The sequence below is a fragment of the Spinacia oleracea genome, chromosome 1, assembly GCF_020520425.1.
Source record: "Spinacia oleracea cultivar Varoflay chromosome 1, BTI_SOV_V1, whole genome shotgun sequence".
NCBI classification, from domain to species: Eukaryota; Viridiplantae; Streptophyta; class Magnoliopsida; order Caryophyllales; family Amaranthaceae; genus Spinacia; species Spinacia oleracea.
The window spans coordinates 64,440,809-64,460,399 of NC_079487.1; the positions used below are offsets into that span (position 1 = coordinate 64,440,809).

At 38.0% G+C, this 19,591-nt stretch overlaps 1 long non-coding RNA gene across 1 annotated transcript; it reads left to right on the top strand.

Annotated features, from left to right (window-relative positions):
- Nucleotides 1-226: 226 nt before the first annotated feature.
- LOC110776066 (uncharacterized) lies at nucleotides 227-2,019 on the top strand. The gene is made up of 2 exons (XR_002529962.2): nucleotides 227-522; nucleotides 1,527-2,019. It is a non-coding gene; the product is annotated as an uncharacterized lncRNA (long non-coding RNA).
- Nucleotides 2,020-19,591: the final 17,572 nt, after the last annotated feature.

The window sequence follows — 19,591 nt, forward strand, 5'->3', positions numbered from 1 at the left end:
ACTCATTGGTCGACATATTGGGTCTCTTTAATATAAGAGATCTAATATTATAGATAATGGGTCTCCTACGAGTCAAATAACCCACTTAAAATTAGAAGGAGAGAAACAAGAGACCCGTTATCTAGCTTAACAGGTCTCTAGTATATAAAAAGGCCCACTTATTTTTCGTATAAAATGGAATAAGAAAACCAAGAGACCTCTTATTTAACTAAATGGGTCTCTAGTATTTTACATGGCCCACCACTTTTCCATAAAACTTAAAGTAAAATAAAGAAAGACCCGTTGTTTAACTCAACGGGTCTCTACTTTCCTTCTTTGTCCTGAAGGAAAACCCTAGTGAAACCAATTTCACCATATTGTTCTTCCCTGCGATGTTGCCTCTTCTACTTCCCTCAACATACTCACATACAAGATTAAGGGCAACAATTGGATAACTCATCACCACCGGCGAAATACACTACAATTTGCGACATCACTACCACCGGCGACCTCACCACCACCGCTGGCGACTACAAATTTAAGGTTTTTATTCTTTTCGCATCACTCTCTTATCCTCTTGAATTTTTGTTTTGAATTTCTAATTTTTGTGTGGGATTTTTCGATTTGCGATTTCAATTTGTAATTGTTGCTACATAGTTAGGTTTTTTCTGAATTTTTCAACTACAAAGTTAGGTTTTTCTCTTGTGAATTTCTGCAAATTTCATCTTGTATTGCTGCTTAAAACTGTGACTTTAGTCGAATTTGAAGTCTTTATGCTTGTCAACTGTCAATGCGATGTTTTAGCTTGATTTGAAGTACTCATGCCAGACTTCTATCTTTATGTCGACTCTACCACACAAAGTTACGGATAGCTTGTAGTTTCTAAATGGTGTCGTTGTCATGCTTAATGGTGTTTGTGTCATGCTAAATAAGTTTAGAGGGTTTTCCTGTGATGTGCGATGTCCAGCTTGGATTCTTTCACGAACATAAGATTCAGTATAGGATTTGCAGAAGAAGTTTTCCTTCTCCTGTTGATTTTGGGTTCATGATTCCTTTTATTTGGGGGTGAGGGGTGGGGGGAAGGACGAAATTCTTGTTTCATCAGGTTGTTGTGCTTTGAAGTTTTGTTTTTAGTTTGTCAAAAGAGGGTCAGGGATAGAATGAGGCTGTAAAGACAAGTATCTATCCGGTTTACCTGCCAAGAACGAGCCCCTGGTGACAATAATGGTGAAACAGAAACTTCATCTCAAGCTATCCAACATCTTAGGGTCACTCTTTTGGAAAATTGATTTGCAGGCAATGCGCGAAAAGGTGGACAAAGAGGCAGGGAAGTTGAGTTGCCTAAGATAATTAAGCCTCAAGATCCTGACTTCTTTGCTTAGACTTAAATACCAGTAATAATCAGATAAAACATAGGTCATGTAATCGTTGCTCGGTAGTCCTTGCTGTGCAAAAGCCATAATGTGTAGATGAAAATTTACTTTTATCCCTCCATTTTTAAGTGATATGTTACTTGACTAGTTGTACATTTGCATTGGATTGTGCAGATAGTGAATGAAATGCGTGGTATTCAGGTTCGAGTTGAAACTGGTTTGAATTACATGCATACAATGTTCTATTAAAAATGTACTTCTATATATAGCTAACTGTATTGTGTGCTATTGTTCTGGGTTTTTTGAACAGACGATTGTTGTTATTCAAGCTGGTCATGGACTTTTTCAATTAGGCTCCTGCAAGATTGTGAATCATCTCATCTCATTTTTTTATCTCTATCTAAAATTAAATTTGTTCCCACCCGTAGATCTTAGTGGTTCAATCACTTAATTATATTTAGGATACACTGCACCTTGAATATTACAGTATTACTATATATAGTACGTTTGAAAATTGATTATGGGGCACATTGTTAAAGCTACCTTAAATATATTTTGAACTTGATTAAATTAGCACAGTTAATATAAAGCACCTTTATTCTGATAAGACTGCTTAAAAAAATTTGTTATCGTCTTTTAAGTGAAAGCAGCTAGTTATGCACTAAAACTGCGCCTTTGGTTCAGCAAGTTGTATCATGTTCATATTTGGTACTTCGTATGATGTGCAATTCGAATATAAGAAATTAAGAACTAATCCTCAGAATTGAAAATTCTGTCTAATACGTGACGAAAATATTGAATTAAATACTTTATATTGTTTTGGTATAAGGAAAATATCAGTCATGGTCATACAGAAATGTGTAAACTTTTTCTAGATAACAGAAGACATGTACTTTGTGCTACGTATGAGGCATACCTTTGAATCTTTAGGCTATCAATCCGGCCTTTATCTTTTACAACTTTTCTCCTCAATCAGAATGTTTCCTCTTCTCAATTATCAAAGTTAGTTGTTGATATCTTTCCAGGCTAGAAAAATAAACATTTCATCTGATCAATTTTAAAATTCGTAGATTTATTATGTTATAAGACAATCTATCTGGTTTGGCATAAGACTCGAACCCACAACCTCCACTTTCAACACTAGAACATTAACCAATTAAGCTATAATCTTTTGCATGTTATCTATGCAAAATTAATGTTAATATAATATAGAAAAATTTTCTTCTAAAAAAATAATCAAACAAAATTTCATTTCAAATATATGATAATTATTGTTATTCAGGAAATAATCTGGGGCGCCCGGGCCCAAATACTAGTTTAGGATGAAATGGTGAAAAAAACGCAGCATGAGATAGATGCTCTGCAATCTCTTGATCGATAATAGGGGCATCAATCTTGGCAGAATAGAGGATCAGTAGGGTAGCAGTTGAGAAGGGGTATTACAAATTTAAAAGCTTGTAGTTGCACCCTACTATTTCTCTCTCTTGATATTGATAAAACTGTTATTCGTTATGCAATTTGCTTCTTATAGAATACAATGAGGAGCAATTTTATGATTCGTTGCTGAAAACTTTGAATTTTGAATTTGAAGGGATTAATGAGAGTTGAGGGGTTGCTATATTGTGTACATGGTAAACGACAGTATATGTAATACCCCATATTTTTAGGCATTTTATTAATCATTTTATGCATTTTTTTAAATATATATTTTATATTAAATTATTTTGGAGGGAAAAAAATATTCAAATATTTTGGAGGGAAAATATTCAAATGTCTTAGAGGAAATATTATTTTCAAAACTGAATTTAAATCATTTTTTCGGATTTTATTAATTCCTAATTCTATTAGGAATCAATTTTGGAGAAAAAGAGTTTAAATCAACTTAAAATTATTTTAGAAATCCGAAAATTATTTTTAGTATTTTATAAAATCATTTTTATATAATAATATATTTATGATAATATATTTCGGATTTATTTTGGAAAAATAAGATAATTCTATTTAAAACTGGATTTTAAGAGTTTTACCAATTTAAAATTCCCTAAAATTCCGAATTCTTTGAGATAAATTCTGAAAATTTCAGGATAAATCTTAATTAATTATTCAAGCCTCTGTTTAAAATTTCGTGATTTATCTTTTGTATTTCTAATTTAAACAATTTTACTCTAAACCAGATATCACCAAATTCATAGAGCTAATGAGGTTTGCACCTGACATAGTCCCAACTCAAGCCATAAAAGCTCAAAGGTTTGAGCAAGGGTTACCTTTGACTTTGCAAGGGAAGCTTGGGGGAGTTAACTTTGAATCCTTAGATGTTGTTTATGGTCGTGCATCTCACCTGTATGGGATTAAAGGAAGAGAGCTTGATGGAAATTCTGGTGAAAAGAGGAAGGGAAATGAAAACTTCCAAGGGAATGAGAAGAAACCTAAGCTGGATGGGGATTTTAACCATGAAAAGAGGGAAGGGAATGTTAACCAAAGTAGGGAAGAAAATCGCAATTTCACCCATAAATGGAAGGGAAATTATGAAAATGGAATTTATGGGAACGAGGATAAGCCTAAAAGGAACTACTTTTGCAAAAAGTGTGAGAATAACCATCCAGGGAAGAATTGTGAGGGAAACCTAGTTACTTGTTATTTCTGTAAGAAGCAAGGGCATCGTGAGTTTGAATGCTACAAGAAAGCATTTGGGGAATCAACATATAACCTAGGCCAAAATGGGAAAAATTCACACTCAAGTCAACAAGGATTAAGCCAGCAGGATGGAATAAACAACACCAAACCTGGAGGTGGGAATAACGCCACCCAATTGAAGGGACAATTGTTCGTTATGAATCAGCGTGAAGCTGAAAAAGCGTATGAAGTAGAAGCTGGTACTTTTTCTATTTATGTTCTACTTGCTAGCTAAATTTTTTATTGTAATAGTAGGGCATCACATTCATTCATTCCAAGAGTTTTAGTTTTCAAAAACTTAATAGGCGAGTTACGGGGTCGTAACTTTCTTTTTAAGGGGGGTAGAATGTGATAGAGTTTCGCGCGATTTTACTCATTTTAAACATATTTTTGGAAATTTTTTGTAAAATTTGATCTATTTTATGCATGTGCATTAGCATATTCTTCTTTTTATAAGAGTCGATAAAGTTTAGATATTTCCTTTTCAGAATATAGTGCTGCATTTTGTCCTAAGTTTCGGGACGAAACATCTTTTAAGGGAGGTAGACTGTAATACACCATATTTTTAGGCATTTTATGCATTTTTTTAAATATATTAAATTATTTTGGAGGGAAAAAAATATTCAAATATTTTGGAGGGAAAATATTCAAATGTCTTAGAGGGAATATTGTAACACCCTAATAATTCCTTGCTTTTTATAAAACATTTTCCGACTTAAAACACAGGAATTACCAAGATATTACCGCCACCGTGATAACGGCTAAGGCTATTTACCAGAATTACGCAGCGGAATTAACTAACTTTCAAAACATATTAAATAAATAGTTAATGGTAATTAAAACAAGTTGGAACCGTCGAGGCCCAAACTAAAACAACCGTTTGAAATCCATTAACTGAAAATAGTAGTAGTATTAGTCATGACTATAAAATAAAATAAAGAGTTTATAAAGTACGGAAGAATAAACTCTCCACTCGAATCCCATGATAACTTCTCCCGCAAGTTATCTCTACAAACCTGCTTTATTAAAATTCTACTCCCCAACAACGCAAATGCAATTGATGGATCATCATAGGGTCATTTAGGCGAAGGCCATGACCAGAAGAAATGAAGCACGAAATCAGCAAAAGCTGAGTACGAACAAGCTAGAATAACATTCTATCCTAACATGCTTCACTCGACCAATTAAATAATCAACATGCAAAAGCCATATAATAAACAAGTAAACATGGAGACAAGACTCGACAATTGACACGACTCTTGACTCACAGTTTAATAAAAAGTAGCTTCGAACGGGTAAAGTAAAGTATCTTCAAAAGAAAAGAAAGGGTGATGGGAGCCAACCATACACCAAAAATAAGTCGGGCTACTACCGACAGTCGGGCCATACCGACAGGAATTCCAATGCACAACGGCATAAAAGAGAATGAAACAACGTCTTGTATCATTCTAGGAGTACAAGTTTTCCGGCAAGACTCCCCTCATTGTTCATACTCAAGGTATATACATTCCAAGAGTTTTGAAGCTCTTTGGGTTACACTTTACGTTAATTAGTATATTATATTCAAGGCGACTCAAGACACAACATACAAACAATTGAACAATTAAACAATTCAACAATGACTCTTTAATATTTTACTTCTTTAGGACTTGTGATCAAACAAGACTAAAGTGAAATTACTCCCATTGTTCCTTCTCAAAAACACTGTTTGAGACAACCCGACATTGCCTATTAACAAGCGGGGTGTGCCCTTAGCACGAATTGTCCTTAACTCAATTCACATAGACTCTCTAACATATTCTACCCCTTGGTAGAATATATATTGCTCACTGGCAATATTCGACTGGCTCAATATATATGCTAGACATCTTGTACTATAGCATAATAATAACAACTTGCATGCGCACTACTCATACATGCAAACCAACTTGAACAACATGCTTGACATAATTCAACGATTATAAAAGTCCATAACATGATAGTTCAATAGAATCTATAAAGCATAATTCAATTAATAACATGCTCGATCACATAGATTCAACAATAATAATAACATGCTCGTTCTCAATATTAAACATGAATTCATAATAACATATCCATTCCCAATCATCAAACATGAATTCATAACATCATATAAGTTCACATGATTCGCATTCAATACACTTCACAAAGTCCTCAAGGGATGGGTGGTCACCCTAGTCCTGTACGTACCTGGAATACCTAAGTACGGGGGCCACTGTGCGAATCACGACTCACTAGAAATCAACTCCTATAAAACAAAATAAGAGAACTAAATTATTATCCATTCTTACTAAATTTCCAGCAACTATTTAAGAAACTAAAGCTCTTAGTTTAATTAAAAATCATTCGTTAAATGGTAATTTAATAGTCTCAAATAGTCAACTTAAGTCTTAGCATAAAAATATTGACTTTTTAGCTTTAAAACCCTTAAAAACCAACCTTTTAAAGCTTATAAACATTCTAAAAATTTAGATTGATTCCCATAATTTATATTGTCATTAAATTATGTAAATCCATTGCTCAATCAATTTGAAACCAAAACCCTAGCAATAGTTTAATCCGAAAACATGTTTTGACTTCAAAAATCCACACTTTATAAACATATATAATCTGAAAATCATAATTTAAATCATCAAAACCAATATCTTTAATTAAAACATGATACTAACCCAATACGGTGTTCATAACCGTTTTAATTAATCTAAACAAGCCAATAATTAAATTAATCACAACAATTAAATCGATTCAAAACTGAAAATTAATATTTTTGAAAACAAAATTTGATCTTTCCAATTGGCAACACACACACACACACAACAATTACTTGTGTTGTGTGCGTGTGCGTCGCACGAACAATGCAACAACAACACATGCAACACGCACCGCAAGCAGCAGTGGCGCGCGCGCAAGGGGCGAGAGGGGCGACGAGGGCGCTGGGCACAGCAAGGCACACACACGCGGCACAGCGTGCGCGCAAGGGACACGCGAGAGGTGCTGGGCACAGGCGGGACACAACGCGCACACACGCAGCACTGCTGTTGTGCTGCGACGCGACGCGGGACGAGGGCGAGCAAGGGACGAGTGGGCGCGCAGCAAGGCACCACCACACAGCACGCAGGCACAATGTGCTACACTACGGCTGCGGGAGGCGAGAGGGATGGCTGCCTTGCGCCGCAAGCAAGGGCGACGAAGAGAGGGAGTGTGGTCGAGTGTGCCGCAAGGAGAGGGGAAGAGGAGAGAGAGAGATTTCTGAATTTTTGGTTGTGAGGGTTTGTCATGAGGTTTTATTTATAGGTTCCTCTCCTTTGTGGGCTAGGTTAGGGTAATTTTGAGTTGGGCTTGCTTTCGGGCTTAGTTCATTAAATTCCTTGCAAGCTTTGTTGGGTTTAATTAAAACAAAACGACCGGGCTTTTAAGTTTATTAAATTCGTTTTTGAAATACGACCCAACAATTCCCGATTAAATAAATTCCTTGAATTTATTTAATAAAATCCGGTTTTCAAAATAATTAATATTTAAATTAATTAAAATAAAAGCGCATTTAATTCTCATTAAATGAAATTAATTTATAAAAAATACAACGAAATGCTTTATAAATATAATAAAATATATTTATAATTATAGAAAAATACGAGGTATTACAGTCTACCCTCCTTAAAAGAAGTTTCGTCCCGAAACTTGGGCACGGAAATCACAATATTAATATTAAAACTAAACTTGAGACTATTTTGAGACTTTAGTGTGTTTTCTTTGAAAAAAATGTTTTAGTTGTTGTACTCTTTAAGTAATTCAACATGACAATAAACAGTGAAACTTCATTGGAAACAACGATTCAAGCATATCCTAAAGGATAAATTGGGTAAATAAGGTAAAAAGCGCGAAATTCTACCGCACTCTACCCCCCTTAAAGAAAACGAGTTACGGCCCCGTAACTCAACTAACCTCGGGAAAAAGCTCGGGATATTTCTTTCTCATTTCCTCCTCCGCTTCCCAGGTAGCTTCCTCAGACTCTTGGTTAGACCACAACACTTTTACGATCTTAACGTCCTTAGTTCGAGTGCTACGCACCTTGCTATCAAGTATCTTGACAGGTCTTTCCTCAAAGGTCAGACTTTGGTCTAACTCTGTGGTCTCCGGTTGTAGTACGTGAGACTTATCCGGGACATACTTCCTCAACTGGGATACATGAAATACATTATGCACTCTATGAAAGTCCATGGGCAAGGCTAGTCTATACGCTACCTTCCCTATCCGTTCTAAGATCTCATATGGGCTTATATACTTTGGGCTAAGCTTTCCCTTCTTCCCAAATCTCATTACTCCTTTCATTTGTGAAACCTTTAGCAACACTTTGTCAGCTATTTGGAACTCTTCATCCCTACGCTTTAAATCTGCGTAGCTCTTTTGGCGATCTTGCGCGGCTTGGATTTTGGATTGAATAGTCCTAACCTGATTCATAGTGTCCTCTATCAATTGGGGACCTAGTACAACGGTTTCACTAATGTCACTCCAACATAGTGGACTTCTGCATTTTCGTCCATACAGGGCTTCGAATGGTGCCATTCCAATACTGGCATGATAGCTATTGTTGTATGAAAAGTCAATTAAATCTAGGCTATCTTCCCATCCTCCTTGGAAATCAATTACACAAGCTCTTAGCATATCTTCTAGGGTTTGAATAGTTCTTTCGGTTTGTCCATCTATGGCTGGGTGGAATGCTGTACTCATTTTCAATGTGGTACCAATATTCTTTTGCACACTTTTCCAGAAATTCGAAAGGAACCTAAAATCTCTATTTGATACGATATCCTTAGGAACTCCATGTAATCTCACTACATGTTTGATGTAAGCTTTGGCAAGTTATTCCATTTTCCAGGTTTCTTTCATTGGTATGAACACTGCTGACTTAGTCAACCTATCGACCACTACCCAAATGATGTCATTTCCACTTTCCGACTTGGGTAAGCAAGTGACAAAGTCCATTGAGATACAGTCCCACTTCCAACTCGGAATTTCTAAAGGTTGGACCTTTCCCTGAGGTCTCCTATGCTCAATCTTAACCTTCTGAAAAGTCAAACACCTTGCCACGAATTCGGCCACTTCGTTTTTCATCCTTGGCCACCAATAGACCTTTTTCAGATCCTTATACATCTTGTCACCTCCCGAGTGAACAGAATATGGTGTATTGTGACCTTCTCTCATCAACTTTTCCTTAAGTTCATTGCACTTTTGAGGTACACACCAACGTTCTTTATTCCTCAAACTTCCATCCTCGTGGATCTTAAAATCAACCTCCTTTCCTTGCGAAATCTTTTCCTTGATCCGCTCTAGCTTAACATCACCAGCCTGATTCTCCCTGATTTCATCAAATACTGACGACTGGATGGTTAAGGCATTCATCATACTCTCAAGGCATTCTCCACTCACTATTTCTAGATTCAGTCGCTGCATGTCCTTACACAGCTCGTTAGCACTACTAATGCATTCACACCATGACTTGATTTCCTACTCAAGGCATCTGCAACTACATTGGCTTTTCCCTCATGGTATTGAATATCTAGATCATAGTCCTTGATCAATTCCAACCACCTTCGTTGGCGCATATTTAGGTCCTTCTGTGTGAAAATGTACTTCAAACTCTTATGATCCGTAAATATCCTACATTTCACACCATACAGATAGTGTCTCCATATCTTCAATGCAAACACTATGGCGGCTAACTCTAAATCATGGGTAGGGTAATTGGATTCATATGGCTTCAACTGCCTCGATGCATACGCAATCACTTTCCCGTTCTGCATCAACACACACCCTAAACCATTCTTAGAGGCATCACTATACACATCATAAGTACCGCTCTCATCTGGCAAAGTTAACACTGGCGCGGTTGTCAATCGCATCTTTAAGGCTTGGAACGCTTCCTCACACTGGTCATTCCATTCAAACTTCGCTTCTTTATTCATCAAGGTTGTCATTGGTTTGGCGATTCTAGAAAAGTCTTGCACAAAGCGTCTATAATAACCCGCTAAACCAAGAAAACTTCGAATATCGGTGACACTCTTAGGTGTAGGCCACTCACTAACAACTTTTATCTTTGCAGGGTCCACTGCAACTCCTTCCTTAGATACAAAATGTCCTAAGAACGCAACTCTTTCTAGCCAGAATTCACACTTCGAGAATTTGGCATACAACTGATTGTCTCTAAGGGTACTCAACACTGACCTGAAGTGTTCCGCATGATCCTCCTCATTCTTAGAGTAGACCAGAATATCATCTATGAAAACCACTACAAACTTGTCCAAGAATGCATGGAATACTCGGTTCATTAAGTCCATAAAGATTGCAGGTACATTGGTTAATCTAAATGGCATAACTGTGAACTCATAATGACCGTACCTAGTCCTAAATGCAGTCTTTGGTATATCGTGCTCCGCGATTCTCAACTAATGATAACCTGACCTCAAGTCGATCTTCGAAAACATTCCTGCTCCTTTCAACTGGTCAAATAGATCATCGATCCTAGGCAAAGGATACTTATTCTTGATTGTGACCTTATTGAGCTCCCTGTAGTCTATACAGAGTCTCATACTACCGTCCTTCTTCTTCACAAACAAGACTGACGCTCCCCAAGGCGATGCACTTGGTCTAATATAACCTTTCTCTAGCAATTCCTCAAGTTGTCCCTTTAACTCACTCATTTCTGCTGGAGCCATCCGGTATGGGGCTTTCGAAATAGGTGCAGTTCCGGGTGCTAAATCTCTGGTAAAATCGATTGGTCGATTGGGCGGCATTCCCGAGATCTCTTCCGGAAACACGTCCAAGAATTCACTCACCACTGTAATATCCCCTGGTTTCTCTTTCATTACATGGTCTAGGTCTCTCACATTGCATAAGAAAACAGGGTTCCCTTTGTGTATTAGCTTTACGAGTTCCATTGCCGTGACTATTCCTACACTCCTAGGCTTCCCAAAACGGCGATACGACACAACCTTTCCTAGGCTAGACTTCAAGTGAATCTTCTGCTTCTCACAGTCAATCTTAGCTTTAAATATGGCCAACCAGTCCATTCCCAAAATCACATCTAAATCTCCTAACTCAAACTCAATTAGGCTAGACAAGAATATGGTCTTGGCTATGGTTAAAGGTACATTCCTATGGATCTTAGTGAAGGAAATAATGCCCTTGGTCCAAGTATGCATTCTATGATAAGTCTAATAAATGCGGTTCAGTATTAATTAACAAGTTAATAATTCAGTGAGATCAAGTGAGCTGAATGCCTAGCTAGAGGCCGCTTCAGTTCAAGTGGAATTAATGATATTAATCCACAGCTTACTCTTGACTGAACCCGTAGGGTCACACAAATAGTACGTAAACGGATCAAGTATTTAATGGCATTAAATACTCTATCTATGGATATTCGGAATCGACGGATCTTGGTTTCAGTGGGAGCTGAGATCGTCACAGGCAAGAAATGAATACTCCGGAAACGATGATATTGCCGGAAACGGAAATATGGATCGTATCGGAAATATAAATATTATCCAAGTCGTAGATGTTGCCGGAAACGGAAACATGGTACGTATCGGAAAATATTATCGGAAATGGAAATATTACCAGAATCGGAAATATTGCCGGAAACGGAAATATTATCAGAATCGGAAATATTACCGGAATTGGAAAATAATTCCGGAAACGGAAATATTAAATATTTGTTCGAAACGGAAATTAATTCCGGAATCGGAAATGTTAAATATTGTTCGTATCGGAAATGAATTCCGGAATCGGAAATTTAATCGGAAGCGTATCGTACGAATAAGCATCGGACGAGGCCTGCCGGACGAGGGCCCAGCACGAAGCCAGGCCATCGCCCAGCAAGCCAAGCGCGCCACACAAACAGCCACGCCAGGCCCAGCGCAAGGCCAGGCCCAGCAGGCCGTGGCAGCGCGCACAGCGCGCGCAGCGCGCGCGGGTGCTTGCGTGGGCTTGTGGCTCGTGCAGGCCTCGCTGCGTGGGCTGCTGCTCGCACGCACGCATGGGCGGCCCATCGAGGCTGCCGTGTGTGTGTGCGTAAGTGTTTGTGTTCGTGCACGTTTCCTAAAACGTGCAGAGTTCGGTTAATGATTAAATTCCTAATTCTATTTGATAAATTAATTAAATTAGAGTTCTTGTAGGATTCTAGGTTTAATTAATTTGTATCTGAATAGGATTCCAATTCCCTTTCCATAACCCTATAAATATGTGGCCTGGGTTCACAATTTATGACGAGTTTAAAAGTATTCAAAGTGAGTTTTTGAGAGAAAAATTCAGCCACACATCTTGCTCAAAAGTGCCGAAAATTCTAGTACCTTAAGGGCGATTCTAGTTGGTCAATCTTAAGGCGGATCCGGACGTGCTGTGGACTATCTACGGAGGGACGACACTTGGAGTCCTAAAGACTTGTTCTTGCTCGGTTCGGGCGCAGCTAGGGAGGGCACGCAACAAAGAGTATGCATCTAAATTATGCTATATGATTATGTGTAAATAATATGTAATCCTGGGTTAATGGTTGTTTCCGCATGATTTATGTAATATCATATGTATCATAACCTAACAGTGGTATCACGAGCCCCTTATTATTTTCATAATCTAAATTGCATAAACATGGTTAAATATTACAAATTTGCAAGAATTAAAAGGGGTGATTAATTTTCGTAATTGTTAATTAATTGCAAATTGCGTTTATTTAATTATACGTACGCAGTTTTTCGGCAGTTTCTTCGTTACTCATCCAAATCGAGTGATTTTTGTGTCAATTCCGCATGTAAAAGGCATTCTAAAATTTTGACAAAAATAATTTTTTTCTGCCGAACCCAGAATTCTCAAATTCGAAGCCTAACTATGACTTTTCGAAGGTTTTAGTTTTTCGAATGCAAAATTTCGTAAATTTAAGATGTTAAATTAAATATTTGCGATTCTTGTTGATAAATCTTGAATTTTTGATTGACCTACTGCATATGTTTAACAAGTTTGAATGCCTAGTCTTGTTAATTATGCAATCTAATTTGTAATTATGATTAATTTGTTGAAAATTAGAATAATTTAGAATTAATTTGATTTTCATAATTAATTGTAATTTAATTAGAAACCTATGATTAAAAACCACCATAAAAATTGTAAATTTATGATAAATTTTAAATTTTTATGACCTAGACTTGAATCCATAACAATCGGAAATCAATTGGATAATAAATTTTCGATTTTTTCGCCCTAAAATTATGAAATTAATAATATTTATTAATTTGCCATTAATTTTATAAATTTTAAATTTTTTATGCGATTCGTTCATATAACTTGCACGCACAAAGCAATGGACGCTTCGTGTTACCCTTAAGGGGTGTTGTATAATGCGGGCATGCGACGACGAGCAAGGGAGCTCGTCGCCCGTGCGGCACGAATGCAATGAGCAAGGGCGTAATGCACGAGCACAAGGCAGCAGCCCTGCCTTGTGTCGTGGGCCACGAGCAATGGACGAATGGGCATGGGCGAAGGGCGAGCCAAGGCGGTCGCGTGTGGGCAGCAAGCGAGCTGCGCCACAACGCGCACTGCCTCGCGCAAGAGCGCGCAGCCTCGCGCGCAGCGAGCGCAAGCTCGCGTGCCACGAGCGCTGCGCCCAGCGTTGCTCGCGCGCACAGCGAACGATGGCTCGCGCGCACAGCGAGCGATGTCGCGCGCCCAGCGAGCGATGGCTCGCGCGCACTGCGAGCGATGGCTCGCGTGCGACGAGTGCTGGCGCGCGCGCAGCAAGCACCACAGCGTGCGATGGCTTGCGATGGAGATGCAGCAGCTATGCGACGAGCGCATGGGCTGCGCGCACATGGCCAGCGATGGCTGTGTGCGTGCGGCCCATGGGCGTGCAATGCGTAGGGTGTTTGCGTTACGATTAGATCGTTTTGAATGTTTAATTTGAAAATTTAAGTTCACGTAATTTTAATTAATTTTAAAATTAATAATTTAAATTATTTTCTTGGATTTTAATTTTGAATATTGTAATTATAATAAATTTTATTTATTCTAATTATTTTACTAAAATTAAAATCATGAATTAATTTAAACACGACTGAAATTAAATTAAATTTTTGGATTCAATTATAAATTTATATGAGCTTTAAATTTTAATTAAATTTGTATGTTTCCGGTTAGACTAGAAATACATTTTTATGTTTAAAATTAGTAAAGCATATGAATTTATTGGTTTAAGTGGGAGCGTATTTTAGTCATAAACTCTTGATTAGGTCTACAAATCCTTAAGGTTAAAACAACTTGATTAGAATTAATAAGGACTGAATAATTGGTAGATTATTGGTGCCCTTGATTAATTGCTGCAAATATTTACGTGATGCATAATGTGTTTTACTAACCAGCTAAGTGGGCCATTCATGATAATGAATGGGTGAATGGTATATATTGTATATGTACTGTTTTGCAGGTTATGAAGTGACTAGTATGGCCCAAATAGGATAGAAAATATGGTCTGCGTACCATTAATTTGAATGTAATTGGTCTAAAGTACCAAAGTTATTTTTCAATTCAAATATGGTCTGCGTACCATCAAATAGTTGTAATTAGTTATAGCTTATCCTATTTGAAGAAAATGGTGCCTCCCACGGAGATTTTCAAGACGGACTTTGAAGTTAAAGCTTCAAGATGAAGTCGGGCCATACTAGATCACAAATATCTTATGCATGTTTTAAGTTATTTATTGCTTTTAAATATGTCTTAGAATGCATGAGATCAAAAGCTTGATTATGTTGCATGATTAAGGATTTTAGTTCACTTAAAATCTAACCAACATAGTAAGAGCCTTAAGTTCCAAACTTAAAAAATTGAGTTAAAAGGTGCCATGCCAAAATATACACTTGCTTGGATATCCTTTACATCAATCTAGTAATAGTTTTCGCTCAGCGAGGTGTTACTTATTGGTCCTAAAGGGGCAAGGTACACAAATAATTGTGAGTACATGTTAGTTTTGGTGAAACTCAACGATATAAGTAAGGAGTCCTTTTATGTCGTGGCAAAATCGATAGGTTTACCTAATAAGTTCTTAGACGTACCTATCAACCAAGAATAGTTTCTAGACTATTAGCAAAAGGCTTTTGCTTACCTAAGATGTTCTAGGATTAAGTCGACAAACTGTGCTTAGTTCTTCAATGATTTTAGGATCTTGGAATCATTTTATTCACACCTGCCGGAACACATAACTTGAATAAAATGCTTAATAAACATAGAATTATGCATGTATGCTAGAATTTAAGTTTATTAAGAGAAACTGTGAATGGTTATTTATTTGTTTATTCTTTTCAATTGTAGTTTTTAATATGGCAAACAACAATTCATTCAGCATTCGATCAATTCTCGAAAAAGAGAAGTTGAACGGGAAAAACTTCCTTGACTGGCAAAGGAACTTGCAAATAGTTCTTATGCAGGAAGAAAAGGAGTATGTCCTAGATGAGGCGATGCCCGAAGCTGCAGGCGACGGGGTCACTCAGGCAGCCCTCAATCGTTGGATTGATGCCAACAAGGATGTGAAATGTCTAATGCTCGCCACCATGAGTGCGGATCTGCAGAAAACGTTCATCAACTCAGATGCTTTCACAATCATCAGTGAGTTGAAGAACATGTTCCAAGATCTGGCTCGAGTCGAAAGATTCGAGACTCATAGGAAAATTCTTGAGACCAAACTTAAGAAAGGCGAGCCCGTTAGTCCACATGTTCTCAAAATGATTGGACTCATTGAGAATATGAGTCGGCTGGATCAGCAATTTTCTCAGGAAATGGCTATAGACACCATCCTCCATTCTCTTCATAGCGGGTATGATCAGTTCAAACTGAACTACAGTATGAATAGTCTGGACAAAACGCTCACTGAGCTTCACGGTATGCTGAAGACCGCTGAAAAGACGCTCAAAAGTGATAAGCAGGATGTGCTTATGGTGCGTGGGGGCAAGTTCAAGAAATCTGGAAAGAAGAGGAATGCTAAGAAAGGTGGCAACAAGGCCAGCCCAACTAAGCAAACTGGCGCCAAATCTGTAAAGAGGAAGGTCAGTCAACCCACTTCTGAATCCGAATGCTTCTACTGCAAGAAGAAGGGGCATTGGAAGAGAGATTGCTTGAAGCTAAAGGAAGATCAGAAGAACGGAACAGTCGTTCCATCTTCAGGTATTTTCGTTATAGACTGTATACTTGCTAATTCAACTTCTTGGGTATTAGATACAGGTTGTGGCTCACACTTATGTTCCAATCCACAGGGACTAAGAAGAAGTAGAAAGTTAAGCAAGGGTGAAGTCGACCTACGAGTGGGAAATGGAGCACGGATTGCTGCATTAGCTGTAGGAACTTACTATTTGTCGTTTCCCTCCGGGCTAGTTTTGGAACTGGAAGAATGTTTCCATGTTCCAAGTCTTACTAAAAACATCATTTCAGTTTCTTGCTTAGATGCTAAGGGATTTTCCTTTTTAATAAAAGACAATAGTTGTTCGTTTTATTTTAAAGAGATGTTTTATGGATCTGCTAGATTAGTCAATGGACTTTATTTATTAGATCACGACAAACAAGTATATAACATAAATACCAAAAAGGCCAAAAAGAATGATTCAGATCTCACCTATCTGTGGCATTGTCGATTAGGCCATATAAACTTGAAACGCTTAGAAAGACTTCAAAAGGAAGGAATTCTAGAACCATTTGACTTAGAGGATTATGGTAAATGCGAATCATGTTTACTTGGCAAAATGACAAAGCAACCTTTCTCTAAAGTTGGAGAAAGAGCAAATGAACTATTGGGTTTAATCCATACAGATGTATGTGGACCAATGAGTACAAATGCTAGAGGTGGTTTCAGCTACTTTATCACTTTCACTGATGACTTCAGTAGGTATGGTTATGTCTACCTAATGAAGCATAAGTCTGAATCCTTTGACAAATTCAAGGAATTTCAGAGTGAAGTAGAGAATCAATTAGGCAAGAAGATTAAGGCACTGCGGTCTGATAGAGGCGGTGAATATCTGAGCTATGAATTTGATGACCATCTGAAAGAATGTGGAATTCTATCAGAGTTGACTCCTCCTGGAACACCACAATGGAACGGTGTGTCGGAACGGAGGAACAGAACCTTGCTAGACATGGTCAGGTCAATGATGGGTCAGGCCGAACTTCCATTAGAATTTTGGGGACATGCACTAAATACAGCTGCACTCACTATAAATAGAGCTCCGTCTAAAGATGTCGAAAAGACTCCATACGAATTATGGTTTGGAAAGCCTCCAAATGTGTCTTTTCTTAAGATTTGGGGATGTGAAGTATACGTCAAACGATTAATTTCAGACAAACTTCATCCAAAATCTGACAAATGTATCCTTGTGGGCTATCCAAAGGAAACAAAGGGGTATTACTTCTACAATACATCTGAGAACAAAGTGTTTGTTGCTCGAGATGGTGTCTTTTTGGAGAAAGATCACATTTCCAAAATGACAAGTGGGAGAAAAATAGACCTCGAAGAAATTCGAGTCGAACAACAAACTCTAGAGAATGCTCAAGATGACATTCAGGATGAAACTCAGAGATCTTTAGAAGAATCTGGTGAGAATCATGGTCAATCTAGAAATGTTACCCCGCGTAGATCGCAAAGATATAGATCTCAACCGGAAAGGTACTTAGGTATTTTGACGAACGAGAGCTATGACGTTCTATTACTTGAAAGTGATGAACCTGCGACTTACAAACAAGCTATGACGAGCCCTAGCTCCAAGCAATGGCAAGAAGCCATGCAATCTGAATTAGACTCCATGTCTGAAAACCAAGTATGGGATTTGGTCGATTTGCCAGATGGCTATCAAGCCATTGGAAGCAAATGGGTTTTCAAACTGAAAAAGGACAAGGATGGGAAACTTGAAGTTTTCAAAGCTAGATTGGTTGCAAAAGGTTACAGGCAAGTCCACGGTGTGGATTACGATGAAACCTTTTCACCAGTTGCAATGCTAAAGTCTATTCGGATAATGTTAGCAATCGCTGCATATTACGATTACGAAATATGGCAGATGGATGTCAAAACTGCTTTCTTAAACGGCGTTTTAACAGAAACTGTGTTTATGACACAGCCTGAAGGTTTTGAGGATCCAAAGAATGCTAAAAAGGTATGCAAGCTAAAGAAGTCAATCTACGGATTGAAGCAGGCATCCAGGAGCTGGAATATACGTTTTGATGAAGCAGTCGGTGACTTTGGTTTCATCAAGAACGCAGACGAATCTTGTGTATACAAGAAGGTCAGTGGGAGCAAAATTGCTTTCCTAGTATTATATGTCGACGACATATTGCTTATCGGAAATGACATTCCTATGTTGAACTCTGTCAAGATTTGGCTTGGGAAATGTTTTTCGATGAAGGATCTAGGAGAAGCACAGTACATATTGGGCATCAAGATTTACAGAGATAGATCTAAAAGGATCAATAAGGTGCTTGATAGGTTCAAGATGGCGGACTCCAAGCGAGGCTACCTACCCATGTCTCATGGAATGACTCTAAGCAAGACTCAGTACCCAAAAACACTTGATGAGCGTAGACGAATGAATGGGATTCCATACGCATCATTAATTGGTTCAATAATGTATGCTATGATATGTACACGCCCGGATGTTGCGTACGCACTCAGTGCTACGAGCAGATACCAGTCAGACCCAGGAGAGGCGCATTGGACTGCTGCCAAGAATATTCTGAAGTACCTGAAAAGGCACAAAGATGACTTCCTGGTCTATGGTGGAGATGATGAATTAATTGTTAAAGGCTATACGGACGCAAGTTTCCAAACCGACAAAGATGATTTCAGATCACAGTCTGGGTTTGTCTTCTGCCTCAACGGAGGAGCAGTAAGCTGGAAAAGTGCTAAGCAAAGCACCATTGCGGATTCTACAACTGAAGCGGAGTACATTGCTGCACATGAAGCAGCAAAGGAAGCTATATGGCTAAGGAAGTTCATAGGTGAACTTGGTGTAGTCCCCTCCATTAAAGGACCAATAGCCCTGTATTGTGACAATAACGGAGCTATTGCACAGGCAAAAGAGCCTAGACACCACCAGAGAGTCAAGCATGTACTTCGTAGATTTCACCTTCTACGAGAGTTCGTTGAAAGAAAAGAAGTCGAGATAAGCAAAATTGGAACTGATGACAACATACCAGATCCATTAACTAAACCTCTGCCGCAGGCGAAGCACAACTCGCACACTGCAGCTATGGGAATCAAGCATATTGGAGAATGGCTTTGATGTCTCTGTTTAATGTTTTAAAGTTTTAGAGTTTAAATCTTTGTAAAACATTATTGGTTAATCATTCACAATAAATGAAAAGAATTCATTTTTCCATTTAATTTGTGGTTTATTGAATGATGAGTCCCTTCAATTTGACGATATATTCAAGATAGACTGTCAGGACCAATCCTGTGACTAAGAAAGGTCTATCAAGTGAACTTGAATGTCAAAAGTTGAAAATGGTCCCTAGTCGGAGTTTTCTATAAAATT